This window comes from Anas platyrhynchos, chromosome 5 (assembly GCF_047663525.1).
Source record: "Anas platyrhynchos isolate ZD024472 breed Pekin duck chromosome 5, IASCAAS_PekinDuck_T2T, whole genome shotgun sequence".
In the NCBI taxonomy this organism is placed as follows: Eukaryota; Metazoa; Chordata; class Aves; order Anseriformes; family Anatidae; genus Anas; species Anas platyrhynchos.
The window spans coordinates 9,717,922-9,727,608 of NC_092591.1; the positions used below are offsets into that span (position 1 = coordinate 9,717,922).

At 38.4% G+C, this 9,687-nt stretch overlaps 1 long non-coding RNA gene across 1 annotated transcript; it reads left to right on the forward strand.

Annotated features, from left to right (window-relative positions):
• The first annotated feature begins 6,314 nt into the window (after positions 1-6,314).
• LOC110354459 (uncharacterized) lies at positions 6,315-9,411 on the forward strand. The gene is made up of 3 exons (XR_002406458.4): positions 6,315-6,505; positions 6,656-6,785; positions 7,307-9,411. It is a non-coding gene; the product is annotated as an uncharacterized lncRNA (long non-coding RNA).
• Positions 9,412-9,687: the final 276 nt, after the last annotated feature.

Genomic DNA, 9,687 nt, shown 5'->3' on the forward strand with positions numbered 1-9,687 from the left:
ACTTAAAACAATTCTGTGAAGGCTGTTATTTTCCCCAAATTTCATGAGTATTATTTAGCAATTTGCTAGTGAGAGAAGAAGCTCATTTTCACTGCAGTTACCGCTCTGCTCACATTAGGTGTCTTGTAATTTTAGTCAGTCACTAAACATAAAGAGGATTCATTGGGTCTAGTACCAGGCACAAGAATCAAGGAACACTTGAAAACAGAAAACAGTATAGACTGTGTGGGAAGCGGTTTTTCCAACAGACTTAGTTTGTATGGTCAAGCCAAGTAGTAAAGAACTAAGAGTTTCAATAAATTTGAACATTTTCCCAGACCATTTTAAAACAGTGTTGTTTCAGACAATATTGTTCAGTGGTATTCCTGATCGTCTTTCTATTTGGTCGCTCAGTTTCTGAGAAAATTTGCATATCTGAGAAAATTTGCATATCTGAGTTCACTTTCACAGAGTATTTTTATAGTACCACATGAAAACAAAGTGAAAAAGATGAGGTATTAATAAAGAAATTAGAACGTGGACAAAGAAGAGGCCAAAAGAGAGACTGAGCCATTTTTGTTGAGATGGGAACTACTGTACTGATGAAAAAATGCTGAAAGAAAAATTTGGGGGCAGATCTGATTGATGTTTTCTTTGTATCTGTTGGCATAGAATTAAAACCAAGCTTATGATATTCGTTGCTGTTGGGGTGACATATAATACCAGACAGGAGATTTGTGTGGTCTGCAGAACATACTCAAATCCATCAGAAAACATGACAAAATGCATAAATACAAAGTGCAAATCCCTATGTTGAAGGATAAGTCAGATGAATTTCTACAATGATCTGGGAGCTCCTTATCAAGAAACTCCAGAAGTGGGAAAAAGATGCAATGGTAGGAAGGATCCATAAGAAGAAACCATATCACAGAGCTGTTAAAAATGGTAACTGTTGAGCACTAGAGTACTTCTCCTTGCATGAAATAGAAGCAATAAACATAGAATAGAATCAGAGAATATCCCAAGTTGGAAGGGAACCACAAGAAGCATCAAGTCCAACTTGTGAGTCTGCACAGGGCTACATAAAGCAAGAAGTCTGTGTCAGCATTCCTAAAAAATAAAATTAAAAAAAAAAAAAAAATAATAATTGTCTGAAATGCTAAAAATCTCTTAAGCTAGTTTTGTCATCAGATTAATTAAAGCAAGGTACTGCACCTAACCATTATCTCTCTTAGACATGTCTGTCATTAATAACCATGCAGGCCTTCATGTAATGCAGCTGTGAATCAAAAAATGCAAACAGGCAGGGTTCTTAAAGACTGGGCAGTGTTTTTATTTTACAAACAAATATTAAAATTTCATCTGGAATAAAATCTGTGAGTTGTGGGTAAGGGTAAATTTAATCTAGCTACCTAAGAAATAAGTAGGCTTGTTAGCTGTAAAAATATTGGAGGAGTAAATACTGGGAAAGAAAGGGATTGACTTATGGTGAAAGACAATGTTTGTGCAAGAACTATAACCATGAAACTGAAACAAGAAGCCTAAAAGAAGAAAGTAAGATTACAAACTTAGAGTTTCTCATCTATCTAGGAAAGCAGATTTTGCAACAACCATGTAGTGGGATGGGCTAACCCTCAGAATTTAACTTGAGCCATGTCTGAAAGATCAGAGGATGGACTCAGCAATCTGAATATTTTACACAGACAGCAAGAAGCATTAAGACTTCATGTTTGTAGGGAACGGAGAGGGGGTTGTGGGTAGGAATCTAATGAGAGAAGAGAGACAATCAACAATTAAGTGATCAGTCCTACAGTGCCAATATTGAATGCTTGCATGAAGACTCAGAGGAAATAAGTTTTGTAGCAGCTATGTGTGCCAATTTTGTACTAAAAAGATTCATCTGGCAATAGCAAATAACTTAGGTCTTTATTTTAAAAAGTCACCTTACAAACTATAAATTTACTGAGTAAATTATTCAGTATGGATTCTTCACGCACATCTTGTGATATGCGAGAAGAATGAATTTAACTATTTTGAAAACGTATATGTGCTCCTTTGTTAAGCAGTGAAGTTCAGAGATAATAGAATTTATTCATGAAATTTACACTTCAGTGGTGTAAGAAAATGGTACAAAATCATAAATGCAAGATCACAGAAAATGCTGAAGCAAATACTGCTCTGTAATTCAGCTGAGGACTTTGTTTACATCATAAACCATCACAAACTCAAGATACAGTTGTATCTCAGTGACATGGAGTTGCATTTGGAGGAGTCCACAAGGCCGTGTTGATATTTTCCAGGAGGCCTACTGAAAGTACTGTCCCTCGGATTACACTTAAAAGACAGGCCCATCATAGTGCAGTGAAGAAGATGGAAGACTTCTTTCTAACTCCCAGGAGTTTTGAACAGTGCCTTTAATATTATATGATAGTTGAAGCAATTTTATTGAATTTCAGAAATGGTGTTCACTTCTGTAGACAGGAATTGGTCTAATTTAATATTTGAAGAGAAAAAACATCTAACACCCCCAAGCAGACTTCCTAGATTATGAATCAAAAGGCATCTTACAGTCTGGCCTTGAGCAGAATACTGGCCAAGGGACTTCTTGTTTGACTTACCCCTTTAGAAACATATGGTTATATTTTTTTTAGTGACAAAGAGCTGAAAAATCAACCTTGCAATTTGTTACAGTGAATAATTCACTCTCATCATATCCTTTACTTCAGATGTGAATTTATCTAGTCTCCACCTGGTTCACAAGGGTATACATAATATTCCAGTAATCTCCAGTTACTCTATGCACTCACAAAGGAACTGCTTTGTCCCTTTTGCCACAGCCTCTCCTGATGTCAGATGATCGTTTATCAGGTTCATAGAGTCATTTTTAAGACTAATTCCCAGTGTTAAAGCAGAACCTACATTCTTCACTCCTGAATGTCTGGTTAGCTTGTTATCTGTATCAAAACACAGCTTTTGCAGTAATCCACTTATCCGGCTATCCAGATCACTCCCTATCAGTGATTTGTCTTCTTTGTTATTTGTCATGTCCCCGTACTACATATCATCTGCAAATTCTATCAGAAATGATTTTAAGTTTTCCTTCAGATCATCAACAATGTTCAAGAGTTTAGGAAGATGAACAGCTCTCAGCAGCCTCTCAGCAGAAATTCATGTACTTTGTAGTGATCTCATCTATAATCATATTGTGAGACATCCATTTATATCCATTTTAGGTGTGTCAGGTGGATTTTAATCATTCTTTTCACTTAGCAAATGACATGCATCCCAAGATAAATGCCTTATGAAGCCTAAGTACCGGATACACAACCAAGTAATGATGCAGCCATGTTAGGGAATGGACAATCACAGTCAGGTCATAACTACTGTAACAAGTTTGGCTGTGTTACTGAGGGACCTGTAGCTAAACTATAGTCCTTTGAATATCTGGACATTGTGATCTTTATCAAGCAAGTTTATAGAGTCACAAGTTTGTAGTCAGTTTGACAAGACTCATTTCCTTCTAACTCAGCCTTGTTATTTTAGCCTCCTTTCTTTCTAAGTTAATTGAAACCAATACTGGCCAGCCATTATTTTTCTTGGGAAGAATGTCAGGGTCATATCACCTACTCCATTTTACGTAGTAGGGCAGCATTAGTTTCCCTTCCGCCTTCTGGATCTTCTCAATCAACAATATAACAAACCCCTCAGACAGCTCTTTTCAGACTTTTGCGTACAAGATATCCATGTATTCAACTTCAATTTATGTATTTTTTCCTAATTGGCAGAAAATGTGTTCTTCCTCATTGGATAAGATTATCGGAGGATCTGGTTTCTTCCCATACCTAGAAATAAAGATGTATCCCTTCTCTCATTTCTATCTAGTAAATTACCAGTACCATTATTGGTATTTCTTTTGTTCTTTTATTCTTATTAGCCTTAATTCTGCAGGCTATGCATTTGTCATTCTCCTCCACTCAACAGTTTTATGCAGTCTCCAGTTTCTATTTTCCATTCTTTTCTAATAAGTCTGCAACATTTCCATCTACTGCAAAATAGGCTAAAAATAATACTCATTTTTTTCCCACCTAACAGATTGTTTATTGCTTTGAATTGGACAAACCCAGTGAAAAACACAAATGCCACATGAAAGCAGTAGCATTCTCAGGCCCCTTTCCAGATTACTTGCCCAGAATATGCTCCATTCCACTCTGCATTGTTTTCTCTCCGTCCCTGAGTACTGGATAAGCAGTTCTCCCACTGGGGCACGCACCCTCTGCAACATATCAAGACAGCAAAGTTAGAGGATCACTGGGAACAGAGTGAGGAATGAAGCTGAAGAAGACTCAGACAGAGTCATTTTTTATTTATCATTGCTGGTTAGGATGCCTTGTGAAAGGAACAAGGTTCTCCCAAGATGCTGTCTCAGCATCAGGAATAATTCATTGGCAGTCACAGAACTAAACTCACTTTAAATCCACATGGTGTGAAACTCAAGGAAATGTTCATGCAGATCTTTGCAGAAGCAAATCACCATGATATATATGTGAATTTCCCCAGCTGCTCATGAGGGACCATGTTTCTATGATCACCTTGGTTTATCTTTGTGCAGGTGGATGTTCCTCTTTCTTTTTCTTCCTTCAGATTTCCTCAGTAAAGAGAGAAAGTGTCTCTGGGAAGAAGAGACCTGTGGGTACAAGGGCAGCTGGAGTGCAGGTATGATGTCAGAAGTGTTTTAACACAGCTGGTGGAATGCTATAAAACAGAGCTTTTAGTGTTTGATTGGGGAGGGATTTGCATGAATTCCAGATGTTCACTGTAGGATCAATCTTTCTGTGTACACAACAAGTGTGTCCCTATGCACGTGTAAAACAAAGCCTGCCTAACCTAGGGAGTGAATAAGGGCGTGCTTTCTTTCCTGGAAGTCTGTTGTTTACTTTTCCATTTAGATCTCATGTCAGGTCATACACAGTTTTGTCAGGCTCATGAGATTAATACTGGCTTTTATGGCCACTACGATGGTGTAATACCTTGATTTCACTGAAACTGAAAAATCTGTACATAAGAAAGTGAAGTTAAAATGACAGAGACTTAAAGTAACCTGTCTGAGCCTTTAGAGATGGACACAGATGCTCATATTGCAAGACATAAACCAGCCTTTGAACTGGAGGTGAAGAAAAAATCTTCTCTCTAGGCAGGTCATGCCACAATTTTTACTAAAGTTTTCTTGTCACGTACTTTAATGCAACTGCTACTGGCCAGGGTCATAGATGGCCCTGTGAGAGTTGGATTCCTGGCTTGAAATGGTGCAGTAGTTCCTGAGTTCCTGTCAGTCACTATTAGTTTGCTTCATTATAGATAAGATTGGGATCAGGCCCTTTGTATTTCAGAGAGAGCAATGGTTCCACTCTTCCAAAGGTATCAGCATTTTCGTGTTAAAGAGCCTAATGCCCCCATGTAGACCCAACAGAACAGAAGCTATACATGAAAACTATTCTCTGTGGACTAAGCCTTTTTTTTTTTTTTTTTTTTCCACCAGCAGCATTACAGTTTAAAGCTACTTAAAATACAGAAAGGAAACTAATAAGTGAAACAGAAACTGGGAGATGGAAAGGACCAGGATTAAAGCCATGCACAAACCATCAGTTTTAACTGGAATCCTTCAGGAAACTAAAGCCAGCAGATTTGATTTGTTTGGGCTCATTGACTCTGAAGCTGGGGCATTGGGTTTGTTGCTCAATCAGCCCCCTCCCCCCAGGAATTATTGCACTTGAAATTCATTTCTTTTGGTCCTTCAGAATAAATAGTCCAGCTGGTGAAGGCTTAGTATCCAAAAGTATCTCCACTGGCTCCAGCTGTAGTCAGATTTTAAAATTGCGCTCTTGCCTAATCACATTACAGCAAATATAATCATCAAAGACTGGAAAGTGTGCCCTGTTTGGGAACTGACCATACCATTATCTATGTACAGCCACAGAGAGTGGCAAGTCTTCACATACATTTTATCCTTGATGTGGAGAAAGACACAACTTGGATAAAGGAGCATGCAGACTCCTCTGAAATTAAGCCTGCAGTGCAAACCAGAAGTCTCCAAGGTAGCAGCTGCAATGGTAGAGACAGCATTTGTGTCAAGCGGAAATCCCCAAACTGATTTTGCTGAAAGGTGGATAGCTGGTGCACAGCACCATGATGGAGCAGCTGAGCTGCTGCTGGGGCAATGGTCACAGTAGCAGGTGGGCAAATGGTGGGCTGGGTCTGTTTGCCATTCTCCTACTGACTGCCAGGTGCTGTAGGTGTGTCCTCAATTTCATCTTCCCAGAGGGGCCAGAAATCAGAAAAGCAACCTATTGAAGCAGAGAATGAGGAATTGGGATTCTTGCACATATTTATGATTCCATCATGGCTTGGGTTAACTCACACAACTAGCATGATTCAAATTGTTTACCAATTAATATCTGTAAATATCTGTTCCTCACAGAAAGGTGCTGAGATTCTATTCACCCTTTTCTATTGCTTTGCCATCGTCACAGTAAGGCATTTATTTCAGTGCAAGTATTTTCTGGGTGGCTATTGTCTGAATGAGATGCAAGCAACATTTGTTTTGTTAAACATTCACTGTCATACTATTTGAAAATCTCAGCCTGGTTTTACCAATTGGCTATTTTTTCTCTTCACACAGAAAGAACGTCCTGAATACCAAATAATCCATGAAATGTATTTAAGCACAGTATTACTGGAACAAGATTGCTGCATCATTTGTGAACTTTCCCATGGGGAAACAAAAAGGCAAAGCTGCAATAAATCTCCAGGTAAATCTTGCTCTAGTGGAGATCAGTCAGAGACATGCTTCATTCAGAGGCAACTAATTTATTTCTAAACCCAGTAGAAAATATTATTATCAGTCCCAGGATTTTGCAGAGGACGAGGAAATTACTATACTTGAATGAACGTAATTTTTTAGCACTCTAATGACAAAATAAATATTATTGCACTATTGTTCATGCTGGCTGCAAGGGAAACACTGGGTGAGTAAAAGACCCCATGGTTTCTCCATAAGGACAAAGTATTCCTTACTGTAGGAGGGTGTATGAGATTCCACATCATGACAGGGAGGAGAGTCCTATAGAGCAGAATTCATAGGGTGACATCTAGATGGTCTCTGCTATCTGTGGGTAGTTGAATAGAGGGTTTTAGAAGTGAGAGAAGGGAAAATCACTTGTACTGAATTATACCATGAAGGAGAAAGGTTTTTATTTAAAGACAATTCTTGTTGATTTTTGCTATAAGAAATGTAGTGGGTTCTGACCAAGGGACAGTTGTTTTGTAACAGGTTTAAAGTCAAAAACTCCTGAGCCAAAAAGCTGTGATCTCCAAATGAAAACAAGATAAAGGGTACTGCTGTTTTTAGGACTCTCATGAAGCTCTACCATGCTTTCTACATTCTGCAGTCACAAAAGGACAAGATTATGCTCATCCATAAGTTGGATAAGTTGTCTATAATACAGCTATCTATATCACAGCGGGTTGTCTGAGGTACCATCTAGTCAACTCTGTCAAAGAGGACAGCCACTGAATCAGCTCATCCCAAAGAAGGCACCTACTTCTCATCATACAAATCACACCTTAACTCTCCTAAATTCATTGAGCCTGTCTCATCTGACTGCAGCGAGAGCTCAGGATGACAAGCTTGGGTCAGACGTCATTATTGCAGCAACCTAGATTTCAGCAAGATGAATTGTATCTGAAATACTTGATACTGGTGATGATGGTAGGCTAGTTGCAATGAGGGAGCAGAGAATGTATCCCTTTCCTGCAGAAGTTACAAACCTGAGCTGCCAAGGATGGGTCCTGAAGCCAGACGAATTCTTCTTAATGTGTTTCACCCAAAGATAAGGTGACAGATTTTTCCGGCTACAGAAACACTGCTGGGAAGGGGAAGAACTGAAGCACCAAGAAATTTCCCAACACATGTCCAATTCAAGGAGTGTGGCAGGTGGCTATTCCTGCTGGGCAGGATCCTTCCTTTGCTTGCTGGGTGCTGATGCTTTACACACCCCAGTCCATCCATACAGACAACAAAAAAAAGACAGTGGGACCAAGGTCGTGTTTGCAGTCACCACGGTTCAGTATTCCATGTGCCTTTCTATCCTGCTAAAGCTAGTTATTGGAATGGTAGAGAATGCTTAATGCACTGTGGTGAAACAAGTTTCAGCAGCTGTTTCAACATATGCCACTTAATGCTATGGGAAAAGATATGCAAGTACTGTCTACTTTGGGAAAGCACCAAAAACAGCACATTACGAATATTTCCAATGGGGAAGGTGGTGAGGGGGAAGAAAAAGCTTAAATTAAACGAAGTTAATGTTTAAAAATGATGAATCACTGTCTAAATATGAATTTTCCTGAAAAGTTTTATATTGTCTGTGTTGCTTTCTGGGAAAATCTGGCTTTTATTTTTTATATATATATATTTTTAGGGGGTGGGAACAGCCATGGAAAAGCCCCAAATTATCATAAACATGTCCTTTCACGTTGCCATACTGTATTATTAAGTGATCATTTTGGATATCTGTTACAACCATGTATATCCAGTGGAGCTTTTCCAATGTTAAAGGCATTTCAGCAGTATATAACTACAATGAGCTCAGAAAGAATCCTGTAGCCTTTGTTATTTTCTGAAAAATGTAATTTCTATTCATTTACCTCATTCTGAATTTCAATGAAGCCTCTAGTATTATCTCTCAATTCCAGTTTTAAGTATTGATAGTAACCTGCTGTGTGACATATAAAATATCCACCCATCCTCTAGCATTATATTCATCAGTTTCCAGTAAATAGAAATGATCCTGACATAATCTTTGAAAGCATGTATTCAACAGGGCTAGAGGGCATTTTGTGGTTAATCTGTGTAACTGTCATAGATTTGGATTCAAATCCAGTTTAGATCACAAATGAAAATAAATTCTGCTTCATACCCACTCCTACAGAGTAAGACATCAGTACAGGTTAGATATATGACAGCACTTAATGAGGAAAGCCTATGATTCAGGTGATCTATAGAAATGGTAGATTTAGAAACTATCCAAAGTTAATATTAGTTCAGGGTTGGCTACTGCCTCCCACGGCTGTAACCCTGAGCACTTGGGCTGTTCCTCTGCTCATATGATTATCCTTTCATGAAAGAGGCAGCTGTGTGGGAGGACTGGATGCACAGAGCATACAGGAGCAATCCTTGACGTGGCATGTAGCTGTTAAAAATGCTTAGGGCCATATTCAGATCAGCTTTCAAGAATTGTATCTCCATTAGCATCATTTAAGTATGTATTTAAAAGTAGAAAGAATCTTCTCTTTGGATTGCCTTTCTAATCCAGTATCTTTATTTTAATCAGCATTTTGAAGAACTGTAAGTGAATCACGTCCAGAATGCAATTGCCAGTAGCGACTCTTGGAAATGTCAGTAAAGATAACTTTGAATCTGACATATTGTTAAGTTAGGATCACTCCTGTGTCAGCAAGATTGAACTTCTTTGCAAAGCATCATTAGCTCATGTCTCATACTGTAGGCAGGAGCAATGAGCATTTTATATTTTCAGGAAAAGAAAACAGTATTAATGACTAGGAACATTTGTAGCAAGAAACAGCCTACTGTGTTTATAATAAGGAATACTAACTCCTTTAGTAGCATACATGATCCTTTATAGTCTTCTGCCC